Source organism: Camelus bactrianus, chromosome 5 (assembly GCF_048773025.1).
Source record: "Camelus bactrianus isolate YW-2024 breed Bactrian camel chromosome 5, ASM4877302v1, whole genome shotgun sequence".
NCBI classification, from domain to species: domain Eukaryota; kingdom Metazoa; phylum Chordata; class Mammalia; order Artiodactyla; family Camelidae; genus Camelus; species Camelus bactrianus.
In genome coordinates, this window is record NC_133543.1 from 85,355,500 (window position 1) to 85,382,812 (window position 27,313).

Sequence of the window (27,313 nt, forward strand, 5' to 3'; positions counted from 1 at the left end):
TTCCCTCCACCTCTTTTTACAATATTCTGCCCTTTGCTTTTGTTCCTTTATAATACAGCTTAGCGATCTTTCCACAGTGATACACAGCTTGTTTATTCTTTTATAGGTCTTCATAATATTCCATTGATGGATGTACTGTCATTTATTTGACTGATCTCCTGTTGATGGACGTTTGAGTTATAGCCTATCTTTTGATATTACAAACAGTGTTGCAATGTGTAAGCCAAGACATATGTCATTTTGCACATGTGGGAAGATATCTATTGAATAAGTGCCTTTTCATCTTTCACCAAAATTTCATTTTCACTTGATGAACAGTTTTTGCACTGGGAATACTCACTGAAACACTTTAATCTTTTCTTTGTTTGATATAAAAGGCTCATTCATGTCATAGACTGAAACCTACTTCCAAATTACATATTTCACATACTAGCTTACACCAAAACTCTGTTGCCTGGCTAAGAACAATCATTTTCTTAGAGCTTCACTTGCATTACCAGAACTAGCAATTGAGAGACACACACATACGCAAAATAATCACACTGTTGACTGCCTATGAAACAAGTTGAGAACAATGCCAGGAAGTTGAGACACACATGCCAGGCAGTTTTCTGGCCTTGCTCGTCAACATAGCAACTTAACTCACAGGCTTCAGAAGTATTTCCATTCAAGTTGGCATCTCAGCAAAATCTCTAGGTTTATGACCCTTCTGGGGAAGCTTGTTTATGTCCAAAACTTGGAAAACTTTTCCTGTCAGAGTTTGTAAAATTGTCATCTCTTGGATATTTCACCAGATCCTATTAGCAGGGGTCAAGAAAGCTAAGTCCATTGTTTTCAAGTTACCAAAATTAGAAGCCAGTAGACTCTAAGCAAGTCCCAAACAGTTCATTTAATGTGGATTATACCAGCCCCTTATCAATGAATATTCAGTCAGTGCCCTCAGAAGCTAAATGATAGTTTCCATAATGATAAAAGTACAATAAAAATACTAGCTAATGTTTACTGAGCATTCACTATGTGCCAACCACTGTGCTAAGAGCTTCAGATGTATTTGTGTTTTAGAGTTTAGTCCATTGCAGGTTTAAGCGAGGGTTTAGAAAACTCAATCCTTCCCCATTTTCTCCCTCCTCCAGAGTAAACCCTGATCCTAGGCTCTCTCATTTTTCCTAAGAGGTACTAAAGTGAAAGGATTTCTGCGAGGGGGAACACTGTAAACTGAGCCAGGTTTTACACATCATTTTGCCTGATTTTATCATATTCTTTACAGGACATTTTAATGGGAGAGGGAGAGAGCTCTATAGATGTGTTATAGGGTGGGGACAGAGTGCTGACAAGGGGGCACTGAAACACAGTAAAAGCTTACTTTGCCTCAGAGTAGTCTCTGGAATATAATTGCCACCATCACCTCTCTCCCAGTTTTAAATCCCCCTTATGAATGTGTGGGAAAACAAAGGCCAGGATGGATCTTTTGACTCTGCAGTGTTATAATAATTAACCTTATTTAATGGGTCACTAAGAATAGACTTGCTCAAGGATCAGTAACTTCTAATCAATGCAGTAGACCATCTTCAGAAGTTGCTTATGGGTACTTACGAAAGGTGTTTGGGACTGTGCCTTTAAGAACAGTTTCATAACAATTTGCTTCTCAAAATAATTTTCTGAAGAGTTGATTGTGGGTCTTTAAGCATAGACAGAAGGTTAACTCTCACAGAGGCATAATTTCTCAAGACGTAAAGCCACTCAGACTGAGGAAGACCTCTGACTAATTGCTGGGTTGGGGGGGCAAGTGGAGTGGAATGCCTGAAAAAGTGGGTCACACAGATAATTGCATACAGTTTAGCCAACAGTTAAGCAAAACGCAGTCTCATTCTATCTCTTTGATCTGTATCCAGTTTGAAACTGTCACTGGCATTATGTTGGTTTTTGTATCTTTGAGTTCCCACAGGGAGCTGGGCTGGGCTATATTATTGATGACCTCTCCTGACTGGCTGAGTGTAGTTTGCTGAGTGAATGTCGGAGGCAGAGGGAGAAGAAAATCCTGTGGGTGTCCTAACTGAAAGCACACAACTGGGCTGCAATTACCATGCCCTCGCCATTATTTCCAGAGAATTACCCAGGAACATTACTGGAAATGGGCTGTCTTGTCCAGTCAGCTCCCGTTCTCTCAGGAAAGCTAGAGCCCTGTGAATTTCACAACCCTTGCAGCTTCTTGGGAAACGCATTATGAGTTTCCACATCTCTTCAGCCTTGATAAAATTCCCAAGTGACTGCAAATGTGAAAATAAAACTCAAAGCTGTTTTGAGCCTTGGTACTTATGAATAAGACAGGGAGTGAAAACTGCACACAAGTAACCTGGACTTCATGATCACATGGATTTTCAGGCACTTAGTGGAATCTATAATCCCTATATGGAAGGAATAAATATTGTTAACGACACAGGTTTACTCTTGTGTACCTCAGTAATTCATGGAATGTTAGGGCTGGTAGGAACTTGAAGGTCACCTACTTTTTACCTTCATGTCATGAATTTTAGGCCAGAGAGATTAAGTCACTTATTGATGGGCATTCAGTTCATATGGTAGAAAGAACACTTAGCTTAGAATGAGAAAACTCGAACTTGAGTCTTAACTCTCTGCCCCTTTCTGATGGTGGTTTTCAGACAAGCTAGTGTTCCTCAATTTCTACTCTGGCAAACTGGAGGAACTTATGCTCCAGACAGCTGTGAATGTTGCTTTGTTGGGTAGGAACAATGAGGTACCACTAGGAACTTGGAAACAATTTGGATCTTACAGAGTCAAACTAATAAAATTCACACATAATAGATGAGAAAGTCACATGAAATTGTAAATTTATGACAGAAGAGTTGTTTTTAAAATAAATATTTCCCCCTGATTTTCTAGAGTACCACGAGTTCATTGTACTTTAAAAAAAAGATATTAAAGAAAAAACGCAGATTACTTATAATTCATGGTGAATGCATTCCAAATAGATTCTGGAAGCATTCCTCATATACATGTGGATAGGATCATGCCATATATGATTTTGACACGTAACAAGATACTGGTTTAGCCTTTCAATGTATTTGAGAGCATTCAGAATTTCAAGCAAAATGAATTGGGTATAATATCTGTGAAGCCAGTCTGATCTGAAATGTGATGGTAACATGATAATCTGAGGAAAAACTGAATAAAATAAGAATGATTGACAAGAAGCAAAGCAAAAGGAAGCCCCAAAATGCAAAACTGTAGACCAGGCACATAAAGCTTATGAAGCTTTATTTAATTTGATCCTCTCAACTACCCTGCAGAGTAGGTACCCATTTTTCACATGAAGAAACTAATGGTCAGAGAAAATAAATAATTTACCTAACATCATGTAATTAGTAAGTGTTAGGAATTGGATCTGTACCCAGGCAGTACCCTTCCAGAGCCTGATTTTTCTAATTATATTTTATTTTTACTAAAGTTACACATACACATAATTTATAAAATCAAAGAGTTCTTCAAGGTTTGTTTGAAAACAGCAGCCCTAGTCCCTACCTTCCTATCCCATTTCTCACAACCTAGAGGCAACGATTTTCATTCCCCGCCTCAAAAGCTGATTTTAAGGCATTTACCTCCATATTGCTAAATAACATGTTTGAATTGTTACTTTGTGGATTTTCCATTTTAGGTGTTCTCTGTTGTCATCTCACTCTAGACGATAAGTTAGCCCTCTGTCTCCCCCATTCCCCACCCCCATCATGAGCTCTCATCCCCTCTGCCCACTCTTTCAATAGAGTCTGCTGTGGTCTGAATGATTATGCCTCCAAAAAATTCATATGTTGATACCTAATCCCCAGTGTGATGATATTTGGAAGTGAGGCCTTTCAGAAGTGATTAGGTCTTGAGGGTGGAGCCCTCGTGACTGGCACTAGTGCCCTTATAAAAGAGACCCCAAAGAGATCCCTTGCCCCTTCTGCCTTGTGAGGTTGCAGTGAGAAGCATCGTCTGTGAACCAGGAAGTGGGTTCTCACCAGACACCAAATCTTCCAGTGCCTTCGTCTTGGACTTCCTAGCCTCCAGAAATGCAAGAAATAAATTTCTGTTGTTTATAAGCCACCCCAGTCTGGGTATTTTTGAACAAACTAAGAGAGTCTTACTGTGGTTTTCATTATATCTAATATGCAGTGTTCATATTATTATAAATAGGAAAATGCTATTCATAACTAATACCTGTAGACCACTGTGACTACTTTTCCCTTCCTATATAACCTCCTATTTTCTCTGAAATTATTGTCATAATTATTTTATTGTTTACTTAGTTTTCTTTGTACTTAATACAAATTCAAACTCTCCCTCAATTGTATAATCTCCGCCCAGTATGTTCAAATGCATTGAGGACTCTAACCATTTCATCTTCTGGGGGAAATCAGACTTGCTCCAATCTGGGTCACATGTCCTGCAGCATTCTCTCTAGTTGGAAAATTGAGGAAATTGAGGCCGCTTCATCCTTATTTCCTGGATCCTCTTCACCTCTCTCTAGTCTTGGATCCTGTTTCCTGACTCCTATGTCTGCCTCTTTCTTGATTTGTTCCTTTTTGTGTTGAAAGCCACAGCTCAGGAGCTTCCTGAGAAATAGTGAAAAGGAAGTAAAATTTGTGAGACCTTACACATTGGAAAATAATCTCATTCTAAATGTAATACTTTTCAGGGCACAGAAATACAGTTTTCCTCTGAATTTTGAAAGCATTTTCTCCATTGCCTTCTGGACTCAGTTGTTGTTATTGAGAAGACAGACAAGTTCTTATTATTAATTTATTATATTAAACTTGTTTTTTCTTTTTTCCTGGAAGTTGGCAGTTGTATCTCCTTGTCCCTCCTTTCAGTTTTTTTGTTTATTCTTCAATACAAATTTATTGTGTTTATTATATGCCAGGCACTATTATAGGTGCTGGGATTATATCAATGAAAGTTTATTATGATATTCAGGTGGGCATCTATTTCTACGCATTGTTCTGGGCAGTTGGTGGGCCCTTAACTCTGGAAACTGGCATTGTAGGGTATTTTCACTAATTTTTTTGCTGTGATTTCCTATCTTCAGTTCTTTTCTTTTAGTAATCTTATTATTAGATGTTGGACCTTTTATAACTGCTCTTCTAAATTTCATCTTTTTTTTTTTAACTATACGTATGCTGGTCTTTTTATTCTACTTCTTGGGAGATTGCCTTAACTTTGTCTTTTAGCCCTTACATTGAATTTCTCATTCCTGATGTCACATTTTTAATATCTAGGTTTCTTCTGAGCTTACTGATTATTCCTTTTATAGATAAGTCTTGTTATTTCGTATCTTCTGTTATCTCTCTGAAGACAAGATAGCTGATTTTCTAAGTTTTCTATTGGCAGAGTTTGTTTCCTTGCTTGCTTCTGTTTGTTTTGGTCTCTAGCTTGCATTAACAGGCATTCCTCAAATATCTGGTGATCACTGGCTGTCTAGTTCTATTTTAAGAACAGGGCACCAAGAAGAGTATGCTCTTCTTGGGAAGGGGACTCTTCATTGAGTTTGCTACAGGATGATGTGACACAGGCCAATGAACATTCTGGACCCACATCAGCATCTTTTCTCTTAGGCTGGTTAGATTACCCAGAGAATTCTTCCAGCCTTTTGCCAAGGAAACATAAGCCTGGCTAACAGTGTTCTGGAAACTAAATGGAGGAAGAAGATTGAGAAAGTCTTAACACACAGTTTATAAATTTACTCTTAATCCCCAGTCTTCAATACTGTAACCCTCTTCCTTTCCCTATAATCTCAGTCCAGAGTCCCTCTCTTAGTTCTTGCATGAGAATAAGCCTTCAGTTTAATACTGAATGAGGGAGAGGCCGAATGCCTGCAAGGAATAGGAGTAGGGAATTAGGGACCTACCACCTTCTTAAAAAGACTTTCTACCAAATCCCCTGTGTAATCCCACCCTCACTCCTACTTCCTACCTGTTGCTTCAGTTTTTGGGGGCCCTGTATTGTAAATTGGATTGGTTATCATCAAGTTTAAGATTCAGCTTTTTTTTTTAATTGAAGTATAGTCAGTTTACAATGTTGTGTTAATTTCTGGTGTACAGCATAGTGATCCGTATATATATATATTCCTTTTCATATTCTTTTTCATTATAGGCCATCACAAGGTATTGAATATAGTTCTCCATGTTATACGGTAGAAAGATTCAGCTTTCTTGAATGTCCTAATTCAGTTACTGCTTGTCTTTCTGCTTCCCAGTTTCTAAAATTGTATTGTTGTTGTCTCCTATCCCATTCCATCTGTCCTTGTACATTTATGTTTTGTTAAAAATCATTCTATTGTTAGCTGGGTGAAGAAAGGAAGGGAATTGAATGCTTATGTTCAATCTGACATCTTTAACTGGACTGACCCAGATCCTAAGCCATTATCAATATGTTACAGAAAAGTTTGCAAGGTTTGTTCTAACTGTTCTAGAAAGATAGATACTAAATCTAGCAAACACAAACACAGTCACTGAAGAACCGTGATAACCATAGTTGAATGAAATGTCCATCAGGACACTATCTTTTTTTGTTTTCACTCCATGCCCACTGGAAATCTTCTAATTATATAAAACTCAACATGTCCAAGGTAAAATTCATAATCTAACACCCAAACTAGGTTCTCTTACAGTGTTCATTTCAGTAAGTGGTTCCTCATCCTTTTAATTACTCATGTCAACAACGTAGGAGTCACTGTAACACCTTTCTCCTCCTCAGCCCTGCTATCTACACATCACCGAGTCCTGTCTAGGAATATGTATGACATGAGTCCATTTCTTTCTGTCTCCACTGTGAAGACCCCAGTTCAGGTTACCAATACATCTCGCTCACACTTCTGTAGTTACCTTCTAACTGATCTCCCTGAACCATTCCAGCCCCCTTACCTGTCCATTTCCCACACTTCAGTCATAGTCACCTTTGTAAATGTAGGTCAGATCTTGTTCTACACGACCTGCTTAAAATCTTCAGTCATTTCCCACTACTCTTTAAATAAGGACAGCATCCTTGGCAAGGCCAGTAAGGGCCTTCAGGGGCTGGCCTGTCTCCTTCTCTGATCATATCCAGTGGTACTCCTGCCCTTGCCATCGGCTCCCCAGCCACGCTGCCTTTCTTTCTGATCCCCTTCTTCCTCATGCTCTTCCGCCCGCCCGCCCGCAACCCCCCACCACAGGCCCCTTTAGGCAGAACAGCGCCCTCCTACAGCTGCTCCTAACAACCTAACGGCCCCCTTCACTTGGCCCTGGGTTCTCACCTACTCATTCCTTAGTGTCGGTTCTACAGGTGCTTCCTCAGGGAAACCTGATGAGGTCAGGCTTCTATTTAATATGTTCACTCAGAAGCATGTTTCATTCTTTATAGCACTAATCTCACTTATTAATTAGGCCCTCGTTTTTTATGACTTTATTAACATCTGCCTCTCCTGCCAGATTGTAAGCACCATAAGAGCAAAGAGCATGTCTATTACTTTTCATCACTATATTCTCAGGACTTGGCGAATTGCTGATTCTTCTTTTAAGGGTTCATTCAAAAAAGAAAAAGTAACATATATATTGGCAGACATCTTCCTCAGATTAAGAAGAATTTCAATATACTGAATGTCATGCAATCTTTCCTTTAAAGATTCAAGGTCATTGTTACAAAAACACATCGTGTAATATAGTGAACTTCTTAGTCTTTACACTGTGTAAGGATATAAACCATGATGTTAAAGAGCTTCAGACTGATTGTTCCAGAAAAAAAGTGGGGCAATTTTGAAGTTTTCAGAAGGGAATTCGATTTTTCTTTAATGCTTAGCAGAAGACTAAGAGATTGGTTCAGTTACCACCTTCAAATATAAGATGCATTTAATAACAATTATTAATATTGTTATGATCATTACTGAACACTGAGCATGTACCAGTAGTAATCAAGAACTGTAAAACCGTTACCTCATTTCATCCTCACAGCAACTCTCCGAGGTAGCTAACTGGTAGTATTTTCATTTTATCAATAAAGAAACTCAGGCCGACTAAGAAAGAGGTTAAAAAGCCATAGGTTCAAGGCAATCTGGGTCTAGAGCCTGTAAGTTTAATCCCTTTAATGAAAAAGATGATGAGCAATTCCTTTCAAGAGGCCAGAAATTTGACCAAGGAAAGCATCTTAAATATGGGAGAACATTCATTTGGAATAAGGAAGAGCCATTTAGAAGCATTAAACACTGGAACTGGTTTTAATAAATAGGTTGCTTGTCTATTCTGATTAACTTTGAAAACTAGAGTGGACAGGAATATAGCCCAGAAGGATCAGTTAATCATGTGTTTTTAAGAGCAGGGCTTGGACCCAATGATCTTTTGAGATCGCCTGTTGTTCCCCAAACTCTGAAAGGTTGTTTAGGGCTGAGTTATCTTTTGTCTTCAACCTTCTCCCTGGTTGAAAGTTTGCCAAATATAGTCAACTTGTCTGGTCCCAGGGTAGCTTATCCAGGGCAAATCTTGCTTTATTGAGTTTAGTAGTCATTTTGCTTAATGACTTGCTCTGTTAACAACTTGGCATACGCTTCATCCACAGTCAGCACCTACTCAGTTTAATTACTTGCTTTGTTGACGTTGTACTGGCTTCACAGAGACACTTTGAAATCCAAAACTTAACCAGCTCCAGTAGCACTCCCCCGCAAATGAGATCATAAATGATACCAAAGAGGAGCAAAAAGGAGAAGAATTTAAAGAAATTGACATGATTGTCATGAGGAATTTGATGAATTCAACATGACAAGACAGTATGACAATAAATCAGAACAGCAAGAATCTATAAGAATAGTATTAAGAAGACTCAATCATTCTTTAAAATTATCTTGAGGCTTGCTAAAAATCTGCTAAGGATACGTTGAAGAAATAGATTATATTTTTAAACACCAAGAGAGCCCAACTTTGTGGGGCACATGGTCTGTGTGTTGGCAGCTGCTGTGTAAAGGAAAGCATGCTGGAATCAAGTTCCCACATCTCTTCCCTGGACTCTCCGTGGAGCTACCCTGATGCAGGAAAGCCTTTATTCTACAATCCTCATGCGAGGGAGGTCCCATCCCATTGCCCTCACCAAGTGCTATGCCGCAGGACTCAGACAAATGGCTCACACTTGCTTTGGGGGAATACTGGTCTAAAGGCCTTAAAATCTTAAAATCAGTGTGCTCAACTTCACCAAATGCCATATGTCTGCCTGTCTTATCTAAAAAACCTCCCCAATCCTCTGCTGAACCATTACAAAAAGATGGGAAATAAAGGATAAACTGTATATCTGTTTGGACCCTAGGCAAGTTCTCTGCAGGATTGTCTTTGGCTTAGATAACTGTAAAAAAAAAAAAAAAAAAAAAAAAAAAGAAAAGAAAAAAAAATTCCACAGTAGGGAGTTTAATCTGGTTTGTGGAATTTGACATCAAAAGGTCAGGGGCCCTCCGTGTGGCAGCCCACCCATGGGCTTCTGTAATGTTTTAATAAAAGAGAGCACTTGGTATAAATAGAACCAATTAGCAGTTCTGATTGTCTTCACAGGACACTGCCAGTGGCCCCAAATGACCAGCGACCCTCCTGTATGTGAAGATGATTGACATTATCATTCCCCAAATACACCAAAGCTCTAATTTTAATGAGACTTAGCATATTTGGAATTCATAGTTCAATATGCATCTCGTCCCCAAGTTCACTGCAGGCTTTGTCTGCCCAGCTTTTGAATGCTGTCCTGGGACCTGTGTGATGTGATACCCAGCTCCTCCCACTTACACCCTAAATCCTTCCCCAGACCATAACCTTTTATGAGGCCAAGGGGATTATGACTGTCTTTCCTCTGTTGCAGTCCCAATATTTAGCAGAATCCTTGTCACAAAGTAAATGTTCAATAAATAGGTAGGTGGGATGAACGAAAAAATACAGTAATGGCCTGGGTGTGTTTTCCTACTTTCCTCAGGACCCTGGGAAGGTAACTTAATCCCTGTGTTCCCAAATCTGGCTGTACTCCAGGATCACTTTGGGAGCTTTTTAAAAAACAGGGATTGTCCCCACCTCCAGGCACTCCAAACTGTAGTTTACATAGCTCTCACAAGTGGCTGTGGTGTGCTGCTAGGTTTGCAAAGGAAGGATTTAACCTTACTTTCCTCATCTGGAAAACATCTGGCTCTGCTGCCTCCCAGGATGTTATTAAGATTAAATATGATAAACTGCAAAGTAGTCTAGCAGAAGCGGGGCTGCGTATGACTGCACGAGTAGGACAAGAATGGAGGCTGACCAGGTAGGCCTGCAAGAGAACAAACACACACAGTTTCACAACACAAGTGGCCTATACATGACTCATCACATTCTAAGATTTGAATAAGATCTGAAGGTTTTCTGAACAAATCAACTCCACCTCTTTGCCTATAAATCTCCTCCATCTCCCTTTAGCTAAACTTGGCAAAAAAAGCACCTTATTTTATGTACAAAGTATGGGAAGCTTATTAGAAAGAGTAGTTTGAAGAAGGACCACTCATTTATTCCTGACTTTATTTGTCTACTCGCTTAACTGGTCGTAATTGGTCATTACAATCTCATGCAAGATGATACCTCAAGCTACTAACCTAACCTGGCATGAAGACAGTTGTTGCAGATACCGTCAACACTCCACTAGATTCCCTGGATCTCCTTTATTGTTTGATTGTATCTGCCCATCCCCCAGCTTCTGCACACTTAACTCTAACGTTACTCCTGGCAGCCTTCTTCAGGGAATTACCCATGGGTTACAGGAACCCCTTAAGCAGGATGCACTGGGAGCCAGAAATGGGGTGGAGTTGGGGGAGCAGTGATGTTCCATCCTCTCATCCCAGGGCAGCAGGAAGCCCACCTTTGACTAGTAGAGGAGTATGAAAGCGCAGATCACTTGCCTTGAGACAGAATAAACTACACAGTGTCATTTACACTCCAGAGTTTCCCTCCTCTGTTCTTCTACCTCCACTCCCTTACTGGTTCCTCTTTTAAGAACTTTCTTGATAATTATTTACACACAAACTGTCATCTCGGCATCTTCCTTATAACTTCCTATCTTGCTCAGCTGTGGGTATTTTAACTTAAAAATAGCTTTATTTGCATTTGTCTGATTAGTGAGATAGAGTATGTATCTTTGTGTCCCTAACTGTTGTCAGTTGATTTCTTTTGTGTTCTCAAGCCCTTTGCCCATTGTATTAATTCATATTAGATCCTTTTTTTTGAGGTGTAGTTTACATACAGGAAAGCAAACAAATCTCAGTGTACAGTTCAACGAATTTTTACATATGTACACATCCATATAACCACCACCCAGATCAAAATACAAAACATCATTTATTGAGGTGTAGTTGATTTACAATATTCTATAAGTTTCAGGTGTACAACACAGTGATTCACAAATTTTAAAGGTTATACTCCATTTATAGTTATTATAAAATATTAGCTATATTCCCTGTTTGCTGTCTATATTTTTGTAGTTTATTTATTTTATACATAGTAGTTTGTACCTCTTAACCCCCTACTCCTGTCTTGCCTCTCCCCCCTTCCCTCTTCCCACTGGTAACCACTCGTTTGTTTTCTATATTTGTGAGTCTGTGTCTTTTTTGTTTAGTCACTAGTTTGTCTTTTTTTTTTTCTTTAGACTCCACATAATAAGTGATAATATATAGTATTTGTCTTTCTCTGTCTGGCTTATTTCACTAAGCATAATACCCACCAAGTTCATCGCAAATGGCAAAATTTTCATTCTGTTTTATGTTTGAGTAGTATTCCATTGTGTGTATGTGTGTGTGTATGCATGTATATATAGATGGGTACATACATACATACATGTACCTATATACCACAGCCTCTTTATCCATGCATCTGTGGATGAACACTTAGATTGCTTCCATATCTTGGCTATTGTAAATAGTGCTGCTGTGAACATTGGGGTGCATAAGGATATACATCATTTTTACCTGGAATCTCCTCTGTATCTCCTCCCAGTCTGCAGTCATCACTCCCAGATAGCCACTATTCTAATCTCTACCATCATAGATAAATTTAGCCTGTATTGTACTTATAAGTGGAAACATATTGTATGTACTCTTGTGTCAGGCTTCTTTCATTCAACATTAGGTTTGGGAGATTCATCCATGTTGCATATATCATTCATTCTTTTTCATTGCTGTGTTATTTTCCACTGTATGAATGTACTAAAAGTTATTTACCCATCCTATTGTTGATGGAAATTTGGTTGTTTGCAGTTTGGAGCTATTATGGATAAGGCTGCTTTTAACATTCTTTACATGTCTTTTAGCAGATATAAGCACTCATTTCTGGGTGTATACACAGGACTAGAGTTGCTAGGTCATAGGTTAGATTGACTAGCTTTGGCTGGTGCTATAGAAAACTTATCAACTCTGTTATATCTGGGTAAATTTCCCCCTACTTGATTGTTTATTTTTTTATTTATAATTATCTTCTTTTTCTCCAAGTTTTATTGCAGAATAATTTTCACACATAAAATTCACTCCTTGTTAAGTGTAAAGTTTTAAGAGTTTTCACTAAAATCACAGTTGGGTAACTACTACTACAGTGAAGACACAGAACATTTCCATCACCCTAATTATTTTCTATTTTAGCATAGAAATATTTAAATTTTGATGCAATCATCTATAACTAATCTGTTAGTTCTCTATTTTTAAAATATTTTGCCTGTTAATTCTACCAGATGAACTCTAGAATTACTCCACAGAGTGTCAAAACAAATGCCATTGCCTTTTCATCTAGAAACAAAAATGTTATAAATACAGAGTCCTAGCTCTTGAGTTGGACAGGCCAGCATAGGAATCCCAGTCATTTACTTGTTGGATGACATGAGACAAGCCCCTAGCCTCCCTGATAGCAATTTCTTCCTCTATAACATGATTAGAATAATGATCCCTGTGTCATGAGGTGGTTGTTAGAAGTGGTGAAAACAACGAATAGCTTGCTATTTGCCAGGCACTGTTCTAGGCACTTTATTTGTAGTGACATTTAAATCTTATAACAATTCTGTGAGACACGTATTGTACCTCTCCTGGTTTTACAGATGGAGGAGCTGAAGTGCAGAGAAGTTAGGTAAACTGAGTCAGGCTCAAGTGCTGTGTGCTGGCTACTGTAGTACTTCTCGGCTTCATAGATAAGGAAGTGACACAGGGAAAGCACAAAGTATATAGAAATGCTAGCTTATATTATTATTCACCTTCTTCATACATTGAATAAAGTTATATGGTTGTCTTCATATAGGTCATGCACAGCTCTTGTTAAGGCTGCTCATAAACTTTTCATGGCCTTTCATATTATTGTACATGGGATGTGTCTTTTTTCCATTGTGTTTTCTCATTAGTTATTTTGAAATGTGGTGAAAGCTATTGATTTGTTTATGCTGAGTAGCTAAAAGAACCTCAGCATCACTTCAGCACCATTTAAAATACCCCTCCAAGAAGAAATTTAAATTATGTATAGTACTCTTTTAATATCAAATAAAGTTAGTAGATAGGAAATAAGAAAAAAATGAAGATTAGAAATAACATTTTAGATTCTTTCTCCTTGGTTAAAGAGAAAAAAAAGGGGGGAAGTGTAGAAAGAAAGAATACATTCATCTGAGAATAGTACACCAAAAGCCATAGCACATTACCCCTCCCCTGCAAAAACAAAACAAAACAAAACACTTTATTCCTTTTTTTATGTGATACTTTAACAAGTAGAGTAACTCAAGGAGTTTAATCAAAGGACTGTTTACAAAAGGTGTGGGTAGGTAGAGGAACTCCAAGGGGTGGTGTAGTTCGCTAGAATCAGTAATACTGAAACTTACCACCCCAGATCCGAAGGGAGAGGGCAAAGGGGCTGTGTTGGGAACTTGGAAAGCCTGTCGATAAGACCATGTTATAAAGATTTCACAAGGGCAGTCATCTCCATATCCAATAGAAACCTAAATGTACACTCAAAGGAGGCTCATTTTTGGTACCGGCAAAGATGGTATTTTCCTATAGCCACACAATATGTTTCTTGAAATTGATTTTATTAAACATAAGAAAATTAGCTAAAGTATCATCAGAACTTCAGGTCTGGAAATGACAAAAACCTATGTCAAACTGGCTTAAAGAAAGAGAATTTATATTTGATCACAACTGGGAAAATCAGGAGTACAGGTAGCTTTATATCCAGCTGGATCCAGGAGTTCAAGCCGTTGTAAATCTCGCAGAAGGAGCAAGCATGAGAAGCACTCCAGCACCCTCCATCTCCTCATTCATTTCTCCCATGGCTAGGAGGAGTGACCTGGGTCTGCAGGTACATTGGTGCAGTTGGGGTAAGCGGGGGCTAAAATTTAGTAGAAACTCAGGTCACCAAACCATGAGCCATGGCTTGGGAGAGAGTTACGCAGCTGAGGAAATGGGGGAGAAAATCTGGCATGTGGGCACGGTTCAGCTTTCCCAGTGCCCTTCATTTTCTCTGATCAGATCCGTCTGTCTTCCAGTCTGCCCTCCTACCTTCCAGTCTGCACTGGAGGGCAAAGTCTAAAGATCACAGCCATGCCAGTGACTGGTTGTAAATCAGATTAACTAAGGAGCAGAGTGTTAGAAAGTTCTTTTGGGCAGCAATCCAAAGCCATGAGCTCAGTCAGCTTCTCAGTAATAAAACTATTTCATCTCCATTTACCCAGCCTCTGCATCTACCTCTGTTTATTCTGAATTTAGGCAGAGAGGGTAATAATAAATTAAATAATAATTAATATGTGTTTAATTTAACATTGAAAAACAGTACACTAAAATATGAATAGCTGAACTAGCTTACATATCCTAAAGGTCGTGTGAATAGGACCCACTTGGAGGCCACCAAAGTGAAACCCAGTATAGCTTGTGAACCCAAACCAGGTCATCAAGATGGAAATTGGGGCCTTCCAGGAAAGACTATGAAAACAAGCCACTGATGCAATAAGCTTTTTCTACAGACTTGGCACTGTTTAGACATTATGAAGGCAATAAATGGTAGCTGTTTGAATGAACGAGTCTAAAACATGAATGAATGTAGAGTGAAAAAAACACTTTAAATTAGTTTTTTTAAATGAAGCTAAAACATCAAGTAAGCATTTCAGGATTATGAAAAAACTAGAATGAAAAATATTTAGAACCTTGAATTGGAGAGTACTGTAGTGTTGGACTAAACTCAGTTTCAATAATTAGAATTGCCTGATTAAGTAAGTCTAAATCAGGTCTCAATCTTACTGTGACAAACATACTAGAGACTTAATGAGCATACATAGTTTCTCACCATTTTCCTCATATTAGCCATGATTCTGGCCTCTCTCCCTCAAAACAACATATTGGAGTGCAAGTGAGAGATTCTTGAGTTCCCTTCATTTAAAAACCTAGAGGAATCTTGGAAACCTTCAATACTACTATTGTCAATAACGACGTAGTGGTTAGGGAAATGACTTTGTCATTGGAGTGGGCCTGTCTGACTCATAATCCAACCATTTCCTCAATCTGTGCTCCCGGCAGTTACTTTACGTCTCTAAATTTCATTTTCTCTGTGTGTAAAATGTATTGTATACCTGCTGTTCTGATAATAGAATGAAATAATGAATGTAGAGCCTTTAGGGTAATGCCAGAATGTTGGCTGCTACTATTAACAAAAACTTACCAGTAACAATCTTAGTATGGATGGTAGCATACTAGTGTGAAGGGAAAAAAGGCCACTGAAAACCACTAAGTGAAATAATCTTTAAGTTTCATTCTTAATAAAATCCTTTATTTTTAATTAATTTTTTTCTTTTTTTTAATTGAAGTAGAGTCAGTTTACAGTGTGTCAATTTCTGGTGTACAGCATAATGTTTCAGTCATACATACACATACGTATTTGTTTCTATATTCACATTCATGAAATTCCTTAATTCTTTATATACTTCCCTCATACACAGATTAATAAATCATTTATTATTCATTTAAAAAATTATGAGTACCTGCTATGTATAAGGCACACACGTGCACATTTGTTGGTAATTGCACAGAAAAGGTCTTAGGTTTGCTCCCATTTTGTTTAGCTTTTATTTGCATATTATTTAAGTTTTAGGATCCTCCTCAAATGAAGGGGAATTTTAAAACCAAAGTAACACCCTGGTGAACGGGAGCCTGTACAGACAGCCCGAGTCTCAGCAGGACGTGGGCAGGCCCCTGGGGGCCTAGGCGGGGCCTGAATCTGGGCAGCCTGCAGCAGCATTTCCAGTCCAAGGGGTGGGAGGTGTGTGGGACAATGGATTCACCAGCTGATTGCAGACAAGCCCTGAGTTCATTGTAACGCTTGTGTTCTGAGTTGCCCATGGCCTGGGAACCTGGTAAACAAGCCTGCCTCAGTTTTGGTCCCTGGCGTCATCAGGTCCCTGGCGTCATCAGCAGCATATAGCAACCAGCTGGTTTCCTGTGTATGCTTGCAAGTGACTCGGCTTGGGTGATTTCTCACCAAGGTGACTAAATCAACTGGTGGGCATAGCGTTTGTGAAGACAAAGACTTAGAACCTGTTTTGTGTGGTGCAATTTCAGTGTCTATGATCTTTCCAGTTATTTTTGTCTACAAGCTGTTGGCCCTGAGAATTATTTACACTTTAATTACAAGTGCTCAACCCTCCTCTAGGAGGAGAGTCCAGTAGCTTATTTACTTCCTACTGGCAGGCTTTTGAGGAAACAGCTTAGCCAGGCTTGCTGAGCCATTGAACCAAAATAAGGTAACTTGCAGAAGAGCAGTACCACATCCTCATCTGCCAGCTTTGCTTCTCCTCTGCTGGGTCTTCTCTTGGAAACCAAAAACTAAAAGGAGCCTCTCTGAGCAATCAAAATACTGCTTCATTTCCCCTCCTCCCTTTTCTCTCAACAAAGCCAACTTCTAACAGATTCTGTTTGCACATTTGTACAGCACCCATTTATTGAGCATCACAAGGGAGTTCGTTCTCTGTGTGCCTTTAAGATAAGCTTATCCCTTTAATCATTTAACCTTTTCCTTGTTTATGAAGAAATATTTTTAAATATTAATCAGCCTCAACATCCTAAAACAGAATATGCTAAACAGAAAGCAAACTTCCGTTGATGACATGTGGCCATCATTATGGATTAGTCACTGAGATGTACTGATACCCACAAGGTCTATGGAGGGGGGAGGATTTGTTTGCTCCAACATTAAATAATCCCCCACTGTTACATCCTTAGTTCTTATTTCTGCCTTTATGTCTCTTCCTTCTCTGTCTGGCTTCCTGTCTCTGACAGCCCTTTCTCTGCTTCTAACGTGCTGTTTCTAATCTGCAATGAACTGGGAAATCAGATAAGCCTGTTTCCTAGAACTAAATGCCTGACATAATATCCTATAAACACAGTGCACAAACTTCAGTGCATACTTGGCTATTAGTTAGGCTGTTTTTGACTGCAGCTAATTGAAAATCCTGACTCATCATGGCTCAAACAGCAAGGCAATTTATTGTCTCATAGAACAAAGAGAGCCCAAGAAGGATGGAGCATGATACTTCAGGCCCTGTTTTACTCCTGGGTAATTCTACCAACTCTGCCTTCTTCCATGCTTGGCCTCGTCCTCTGGTGGCAATATGGCTGCAGTGGTTCTAGAGGCACATCCTGATCCATTCCAGGGAAGGAAAGAGAACATATCCTTCTATGTCTTTTTCAGGAGAAAGGAACCTTTTCCAGAACTGCCCCTTCTCCAATTGACTTCCCTTTCCTAAACCAATCACTGACTAGGGGGATAGAATTCTCATGATTGATTTGGACCAATTAGCATCCACCATGGGCCAAATTGGAATTCTCTTGGGAAAAAGAAGAAGGAAAAGTAAACAGTAGGAAGGGAACCAACAATGTGTGCTAGAAATTGAAACAATTTGCTTCAGATTTTTTAAGCAATTTGTGTAGATTTGCAACTGCATCTATAATTAGTTTGGATTTGGAGCAGATAACTTTTCGAAAAGTGAGGTATTGTTTTAAAATCAAATGGTAACCAGAAAATTTAATGAAAAACTAACTTTGGGGCTATGTGTACCCATAAATGGAGACAAAGTTTGGGGGTTGCTTTTCTGTGAATATTATATAGCACTTGAATGATTGTAAATAGTGCTACTGTGAACACTGGGGTGCATGTGTCTTTTTGAATTATATTTTTCTCCAGGTATATGCCCAGAAGTGGGATTTCTGGATCATATGGTAAGTCTATTTTTAGTTTTTTAAGGAATCTCCATACTGTCTTCCATAGTGGCTGCACCAATTTTTATTCCCACCAACAGCATAAAAGTTTCCTTTTTCTCCATACCCTCTCCAGCATTTGTTGTTTGTAGACTTTTTAATGATGGCCATTTTGACTGGTTTGAAGTGATATCTCATTGTAGTTTTGATTTGCATTTCTCTAACAATTAGTGATGTTGAGCATCTTTTCATGTGCTTGTTGGCCATCTGTCTGTCTTCTTTGGAGAGATGTCTATTTAGGTCTTCTGTCCATTTTTTGATTGCATTGTCATCTGCAAACTGACAGTTTTACTTCTTTTCCAATTTAAATTCCTTTTATTTATTTTTCTTCTGTGATTGCTATGGCTAGGACTTGCAAAATTATGTTGAATAAAAGTTGTGGGAGTGGACAGTCTTGTCTTATTCCTGATCTTAGAGGAAATGCTTTCAGCTTTTCACCATTAAGTATGATGTTAGCTGTGGGTTTGTCACACATGGTCTTGTTTCCTTTCCCAATTTGGGAAAGTTTTTGGTTATTATCTCTCCAGAAATTTTCTCAGGTTCTCTCTTCTCTTTCTGGGACCCCTATAATGTGATAATGTTGTCCCAGAGATCTCTTAAACTATCCTTATTTCTTTTCATTCTTTTTTCTTTTTTCTGTTTTGCAATTTCCACTAATCTGTCTTCAGGCTCACTGATCCATTCTTCTGCTTCACTTAGTCTCTCCTTGATTCCTTCTAGTGTATTATTCTTTTCAGTAACTGTATTCCTCAACTCTGTTTGGGTGTTCTTTATATTTTCTAACTCTCTGCTAAAAACTTCGCTCTGTGAATCTATTCTCCCGAGTTCTCTGAACATCTTCATGATCGTAACTCTAAACCCTTCCTCAGATAAATTGCCTGCCTCCTCATCATTTATTTCTTCTTCTGGGATTTTACCTTATGCCTTTGCCTGGAATATATTCTGCTGCCTCATTGTCTAAATTTCTATTTGTATGTTTATGTAGGTTAGTTACTTTTCTTGACCTTGGAGAAGTGGCCCTCTGTAGGATATGTCCTATACGTCCCATCAGTGCACTCCTCTCTTGTCACCAAAGGGCCAGGGACCAGCTGGTCCCAGGGCAGAGTCTGGGCTGCATTTGCAGATTCCTTCTACAGGCTTTGGGATTGTTGTTTTCTTACTTCTGGTATCTTCCCCCTGGTGGGTGAGGCTGGACTAGAGGCTTGTGCAGGTTTCCTGGCAAGAGGAGTCAGTGCCTGCCCACTGTTGGGTGGAGCTTGGTCTTGACCCTCTGGTGGGTAGGGCTGTGCCTAAGGGCGTGTCTAGAGGTGACTCTGAGTTCAGGAAGTCTGCTGATGCATGGGGCTCGGTCTTCGTATTAATGACCCAAGCAAGATGTCAGCCTCCAGGAAACCTCGTGTAGATGAACACTCCCCAGATGTCTGCCACCAGCTTTTATGTCCCAAGAGAGAGCCACAGCCACCCGCTACCTCACCAGGAGACCTTCCAAAACCAGCAGGCGGGTCTGGCCCAGGTTCTTATGAAATCACTGCCTCTGCCCTTGGTCCTGGCACATGCGAGATTCTTTGTGTGCTTCCTAAGAGAGTGAAATCTCTGTTTCCCTCAGTCCCATGGGGCTCCTGGAGTTAAACCCCACTGGCCTTCAAAACTAAATATTCTAGGATCTCCTCCCCCTAGTGCTGGCACCCTGGGCTGGGGAGCCTGACATGGTGCTTAGAACTCTCACTCCTATGAGAGGGCCTCTTCAACTTAATTATTCTTCAGCTTGTGGGTCGCCCATTCCGGGAGAATATGGGCCCAATTATATCACTACGGTTCCCTCTTTATGTTTCCAGTTGAAGAAGATCATTTTGGCTAGATCCCAGTCTTTTTTTCCCAATTGTTCTTTAGTTGTGGTTTTCTTGGAGTCGTGAGGGGAAGCAAGCTCATGGTCCTACTACTCCACCATCCTGACCCAATTGTTTGCATTTCTTCAGTTAACGTAAGAGTATAGATGTAGGATGGTTCTTTTAGATCTACTAATGGACCCCTCTCATTTCCTAGAGTACAAGTTTCCAAGAAGACATCACCTTTTCATCGAAGTGGTCCCTGACACTCCATCTCCGAGTGTGATTTGAGGTTCCTTCCCTTTACTCCTTTAGCACACTTTGCATACTTCCAATATCACACTTACCACACTGAATTATAATCTTTGATTTTTGCTTGTCTTGTCCCCTAAATTCCAAGCATCTTGACAAAGGAACCAGGTTCTACTTATTTTTGTATCTATAGGGTCATAGTGTTTAATGATTATCTGTCAGAAGGATGGATGAGTAGATGGATGGGGAAACTAAGGAGCAAAGCCATCAATCATTTGTTCCAGCCCTCTCAGTAAGTTACCTGCACAGTTAGGGAAAGAACCATAGATTTCAGGGTTGTTTTCCAATCCACAAATTTTCTAAGTCTATGCAGATGCTTTTTTTGTTGTTGTTGTTTTTAATTAAATTCTCTAAAACTATGCTAGAGCAGGTAGAGTTTGGGGAAACTGGAGGCAAGAAAAAAAAAAAAAAAGCTCTGAAATCACAGCATCGGAATATATAGAGTTTTAAGAATGGCAATGTGTTGCCAAAAAAGACTTTATATGAGAAACAAAGACTTGTAATTCTCTTCTCCAGGGAACCTTTGGTTACCAGCTGTTTAAGAGGCTGATTTATAAGCCTGTCCCTTACCCTCTCCCCCAATCCCAATTTGTGCAAAAGGCAAGTGAACATGGGGACAGCAGCCACTAGAAGCATCCATCCTATTCATTTTAGCTTTGGGGACGATCACCTGGAAACTCAACATCTTGAGGGAAAAAAAATTTTTTTACCTTAAAGTTGCAGTGTAACTTCAGATTTTATTAAGATCATAGCACACTATTTTCTTGGACTCGAACTAGGCAGAAAGCCTCACTCAGTTACAGCCCTAAGGCTCGTCATGGGCTAACTGTTCACCTAAGGGAACAACAGGAGGGGAGAGCTTATTCTTGTTCTACTTTCCACTTGACCAAAATACTACCAAAGCCACTAACCTGTGAGAGTATTCCTCACTGCAGAACATGTCTCTTCTTATCCCTGAAAAATTAGAATGACTCATTTTATTGAATGGTGGGCACATTCCAGAAGGTAGACTAAACTAGCTCCAGGACTGCCTTTCTGCTCCACATTTCAGGACTCTGGTGAATTATCAGTACATCAAGTCCTGATGGGAAAAGCCAAGATGTTTCAAATTTCACAAACTGCAGCAGGTAATTTGACTGAAAACAATTTGGCTAAATGAAATTTCACCAAATAAATTTTGAGCAAATATAAAGTGTTTATGTGTATTTAGTTTAAAAGTACTTTGGTCAATAGGAAAATTAGTAAAATAATACTTACATGAAACTGAGTAACCCCAACCACTGCTTCTTTTAGTAATTGTGGTGTGTATACCATGAGATGTCTCTGTGCATCTTAAGCATTTTTGTCTGATTGTTAAAATTGGCTACTTTGTTGTTGTTGCCAGCTACTTATGCTCTTTGCTTCTTACAATACTGAAAAGTTGGAAAAAAAGAATTATTCAACAACAATGGAACAACCTAAATGGCCAACAAAAGTAGATGGGTTAAAACAACCTAAACATACATTAATAGGGAATTCATTAAAACAGAATTTTCATGTTTTCTTTTATGCTTTATTTTATTATTTAAGTTTTTATGGTTAATTTTCTCTTGGCATAAAAGCAACATTACTCAGTACAAAAAATAGAAAATATAGATATGCAAAAAGGGACACTATGAACAGTTACAAATTCAACCTATCTAGTTGAAACTTTGAAATCTTGAGATATTTCCTTCCAGGACACACACACACACACACACACACACACACACACACACACACAGATCTAATCCTTAAAAATAGGATTATGCTACATTTCATAATCTCCGATATAACTTATGTATAAGGTCACAAACTGTCAGACCTCTAGGTAATTTTAACTGATATCCTATTGGTCAAAAACTAGTTAGGAATTATTTTAAGTCTAAATAGGAGAGGGAGAATATGATATGTGGACACAAATGCTTAAAACCACATAAAAGGTTATGAAACCACCTTATGATTAATATTGATTATTAATATTTTAAAAATTTGGTTTTTACAGATTCAGAATTTTAACCAGATTGTACTACTGGCCAGTTTTCTTTGGATCATATTCTTTAGTTCCTATTTGCTTGGGCCAAATCACTTTTAAGCAAATTATCAGAAGGTGCAGTTCATTTTTAAGCTAGGCATCCTTCCCATGTCAAAGCTGCCAGGGATGTCTGCATCAGTCATTTCCAACTCATTTGACCAGAGGTGTACAACTTCAGATGGCCAAATTAGTGACGCACCTGTGGGCCTTGTTCCAAAAAGAATTTTAGGTGACTTTCACAAATACATCCAATAGAACAAAATTAAAAGTAAGATGAGGTGGATGAAAGGTACACAGGAACTCTCTTCTATGTTTGCAGCTTTTCTGCAAGCCTAAAATTTGCTCAAAATAAAAATATTTCTTTAAATCTTAAAATGTAAATGGATTGGAGAAAAATCTTTTTCCAAAATTAGGAGAAATCAGCCCTCACCAACACACACACAAAGACAGGTAGTGATAAGACCGGATACGAGAATTAGTAGACAGGAGACCTGCTGTAGGTTTTTACAGTTACTAGAGCTGAGCTGTGCCAAAGTAAAAAAGAAACATGATTGTTACAAGAATCATTATTATCTGTGAAAACGTACTGGTTAAAGAGGAGAGGCAAAAGGTTTCCTTTTGCTTAGAAAATTAGGTCTAAAAGGAATTTTTCTGCCGGCTTTTCCAGAGTGAGGATAAAGTAATAGAGGGGTCACCATTCTCAACAGCACTCTTAACTCTAAATACCTGTAGAAGCAGGAGTAGGATCTGGATTGACAGGCAGAGAGGGCAAAGCAGTTAGATGTCTTTAATAGTCATTTGAAATATTAGAAATACACTCTAAACAATTTTTAAGAGGGAAAAAAAGGCCTAATTATGGGGAGGGGTGGAGTAAAGAATGCTTCAGGAAACATTAGCATACCTATCCTATCAGGAAGGTTTAAAAATAACATTAAAAATACTAGACAAGACAAGGAGACATGATGTACAGGTCAAAAGTCCCAGCTATTATCCAAGGCAGAAAAGCAAGAGTCAAGGCAGATGAGTTTTAAGAAGAAATGAAGCAGCACCGTGTTCCCTTAAGTACATGACGCGCTGCATGCCACCAGATGCTGCCTGCGCTGTTTGTTAGCTTTTTTACTTTAGTCTGTGGGGAAGAAGTCTACTTGTTGGAGGCCCAGCCCATCTCAAGCAAAATCAGAAAGTACGTAAGCTGTGTCTCTTGTTTACTTCCTCTTGACGACTCTTTCCTCTACCAGTTAAAAGAACGTTTCAAATGGGCCTAAAAAAAGGAATGAAAGCATGTAGCCCTGCATTCCTGAGGTCTAGCCTTGAGTTCAGGATACAGTCCTGAAGAAGGATGAGGGCACTGGGAAGTGCGGCGCCCAGGGGCAGAGGTGAACCTTCAAGGGGCCAGAATCCAATGGAGCGTTGGAGGGCTTGCATGAGCTCTGACTGGGAAGGAGAAAGAAGATCCCAGGGGCTTCCTGTATTCATGAGAACTTCCCCTGGCGAGCAATAGATGGAGAGGAGGCCGGTTCCCACTTTAGACTCACAGTATTCTCATGCCCTTTCTCCCCAAGAGATCTAATCCTCGCATAGTTTTACTATTTACTTATCCTGTAGCGTGAGGGAGGTTTTAAGCCAGCATTGGTTCTTAATGAAGCTGTCAGAAGTCTGTCCTGGAGTTTACAGGGATTGGGAGGGAGGGTATATTGTCCAAGGACCCAGGCTTCCTAGTGATACGTGGAGCCCAGTCAGCCTGAGCACAGGTCTCCCAGCCCAGCTGGTGCTCTCTGTCCTCACCCCTTGTCTTCTCTTCCCCTCTGCCCTAAGATGCTGGGCACGCAGGAGCCATTCTTACTGCAGCTTCTTCTCCATCCTTTGTCCCCATTCATGTTTAGGTCTCCACCTCATCCCTCCTCACCCATCCCAAGTGTGGCAACATAGCCTGCCTGTCCTGGACAGGTTATTACCCAGCCATCAGCTCCGAGGTTCTGGTTCTTTTGAGAGTGGTTGAGTGCAGCTGCACGGGGGAGAAAAGGAAGTGAACCGAAGAGCCTCAGCTGTGGGCCTTGGCGAGTGAGGAGGGGACAGGAAATCCTATGAGCTGATGATGGCAAATCCCGATGTCCTCTTCCCTCATAATTCATATTCAGATAAGGAAGTCGAGATCCCAAGTGACTTAATCCAGATGACTCATTTATTCTTTGCCAAAGTCAAGGCTAGAATTCAGCTCACAGAGATGTCACCCAAAGGATGTGGCTGCTTCCTTCATGCCACATAGAGACAGAAAGGGAAACTGTAGTCTTTCCAGAAAGCCCATGCTAGTAAGAGTATGGGAAAGCTATCAGGAAAGCTTTACAGTAGAACTACTTACAGGGACTATGAAACTAACAAAAGTATAAATTGATTTTTTTAAATGGCTTGCCTTGTCCATATAAAATAATATTAATTAGGGGCATATCCACACAGGGCAAAACACTTTATAAATATCGTTCACTAGCGTGGAATATTATTTACATATTTTCATAGCAACGATCAAATATAGAGATGGAATTTCACCCCTAGTTCTACCTTCCTTTCTGAAATTAGGTATTGTTTTGACAAACTTGGTCAACTGAAAATATTCTCTCTATATCTGTCGAGTTGATAAATGCTTTTTAGGGAAAAATATTGGTTTTTCTATTTAAAAAATGAGTCACAACACCTACAGATAGACATCAGTTTCTAGAAGAGGAGCTATTTTGAAACAGTACTGGGAGTCTGTAAGCCATTTCATCAGGCTTGTCTCCCTTGCCTAAGAAAGTAATCTGATACCAACCAAATGATTTGATTAATCAGTCCAATCAGACAAATATTTAGTGTTCCCATATGGGACACACAGAGCTGCTGCTGCCACTGAGCTTGCTGTTGAGAAGGGAGGATGAGACAAGGCAGAGAGCTGTCCCTGGAGACGAAAGTGGATAGGATGACTGGGCACGAAGAATGCAAAGAGCCATGGCATTCAGGGGACGGTGGGAACACAAATATTTGCTGAAACAGAAATTTGTACTAGAATAAATGGGAGGTTTAGGGAAAGCAGCTGTGGAGGTAGAGGCTCTGAGGCAAGCCTTGAAGGATGGAAGAGATTAAAAAAAACATTCCTGGGCTTTGCTCCAGAGCACAAACATTCAGTATATGCAAATATTTAAGATCATGGTTTTTACAAGACATTTACGTTCTTCTCCTTCTACAAAACATTTACATTCTTCTCCTTCTACAAAACACTTACCTCTTTCCACTGTGGTGAACTTATTCAAGTCCCCAGGTCCCAGCCATTTTTGGCAGCCTCATAATATGAAGCCAGAAGGAATCCCAGCAGCCTGGACCTTTTGATTTTGTGTCACAGACACAACTGCCCCCCTCCCCCACCATTCTCACATTGAGTGTTTGTGCTTGTACTGAAGATGACTTCATTTATAACTAATTCACTCATTGGACAAACATTTATTGAACATCTGCTGTGCTCCAGGCATGGGCAGGCACTAGTAATAGAAGGGTAAATACAAATCATTAGGGAAATGCAAATCAAAACCACAATAAGATATTGCCTCACACCTGTTAGGATGGCCATTATCAAGAAAACGAAAGATAACAACTGGTGAGGATGTAGAGAAAAGAGAACCCGTGTTGGTGGGAATGTCAAATGATGCGAATGCCATAGAAAACAGTATGGAGGTTCCTCAGAAAGTTAAAAATAGAACTGCCACACGATCTAGCAACTTTGCTTCTCAGTATTTGTCCAAAATAACTGAAATTGGGATCTCAAAGAGGTATCTGCCTTCCCATGTTTATTGCAGCATTATTCCTAATAGCCAAGATACAGAAATAACTTAAATGTCCAGGACAGATGAATGGATAAAGAATATGTGGTATATACATACAATGGAGTATTATTCAGCCGTAAATAAAAAGGTAATGTGACGACATGGATGAACCAGAAGGAAATTATGCTAAATGAAATAAGCCTGACACCGATGGATGATTCCACTTACATGAAATATCTTAACTAGTAAATTCATAGAAACAGAATAGAATGGTGGTTGCCAGGGTCTTGGGAGAGGGAGAAATGGGGAGTTGCTGTTCAATGTTTCAGTCATGCCGAAAGAAAAAGTGCTAGTGATCTATGTACAACATCATGCCTACAGTTAATAGTACTGTACTGTGTGCTTAAAAACTTTTCAGAAAGGTAGATCTCATGTTAAGTATTCGCAGCATAATAAAAAAATGAAGTTTTTTTTATTTTAGAAAGGTGGTGAATACACCTTAAAAAATCAGTTACACACAAGAGAATCAAAGGACATGAAAATGAAAAGGTAGCTGGGGCCACAGGGCAGTGGAACTGGACCACCAGGGTGAAACCCTCTTTGAGGTATTGCTGGAAGTAAATTAAGCCACCCAGCCTATACTCTCAGGCCAATTATTTTTCTAAGAACTCCAAATTAGACAGTGTATACTTCCTAATTTTCCAGTTTGCCCGTTTGATGGACAAAAAAATAGTGTATTGTTTTCCCCCTGGGCCTGGAACAGTATTATAGACTCCTTGCCAGTGTTCCTGCTCTCCCAACTCTTAGCTGGTCCCCTTATGGGAATTGCCATCTGATATTTGGCTATTTTGGAGCAAGCTCCAGGATATTCTTCAAAAGCCACATCAAGAGCCCAAGTTAAAACCAGAAGGTTCCCTATGGGCTTCCTATTCTGTTGTGGCCCAAAGAGAGGGCATTTGGTAAGAAAAAGATTAGTGGTCAAAGAAATGATCTCATCCTTTAAAGCAAGACTAGCTCCAGTTTAACAAGGCGTATCTTTTGTCTCCTGGGATTA

The 27,313-nt window shown here is 39.4% G+C and overlaps 2 long non-coding RNA genes across 5 annotated transcripts in view; one reads left to right on the forward strand and one right to left on the reverse strand.

Moving 5' to 3' along the window:
• LOC123615010 (uncharacterized) overlaps positions 1 to 27,313 on the forward strand; it is a 66,260-nt gene that overhangs the window by 18,850 nt on the left and 20,097 nt on the right. For 2 of the 4 annotated variants that reach the window (XR_006722538.2, XR_006722537.2), the window contains exon 4: positions 18,207 to 18,241. The exons of the other annotated variants lie outside the window; for them this stretch is intronic. This is a non-coding gene — a long non-coding RNA (uncharacterized LOC123615010). The remainder of the gene's footprint in view (positions 1 to 18,206; positions 18,242 to 27,313) is intronic. 4 annotated transcript variants of the gene reach the window in all.
• On the reverse strand, positions 1,961 to 27,172 carry LOC141577741 (uncharacterized). The gene is made up of 4 exons (XR_012507154.1): positions 25,725 to 27,172; positions 21,676 to 21,830; positions 21,330 to 21,372; positions 1,961 to 4,610 (listed from the first exon to the last, which is right to left on the reverse strand). It is a non-coding gene; the product is annotated as an uncharacterized LOC141577741 (long non-coding RNA).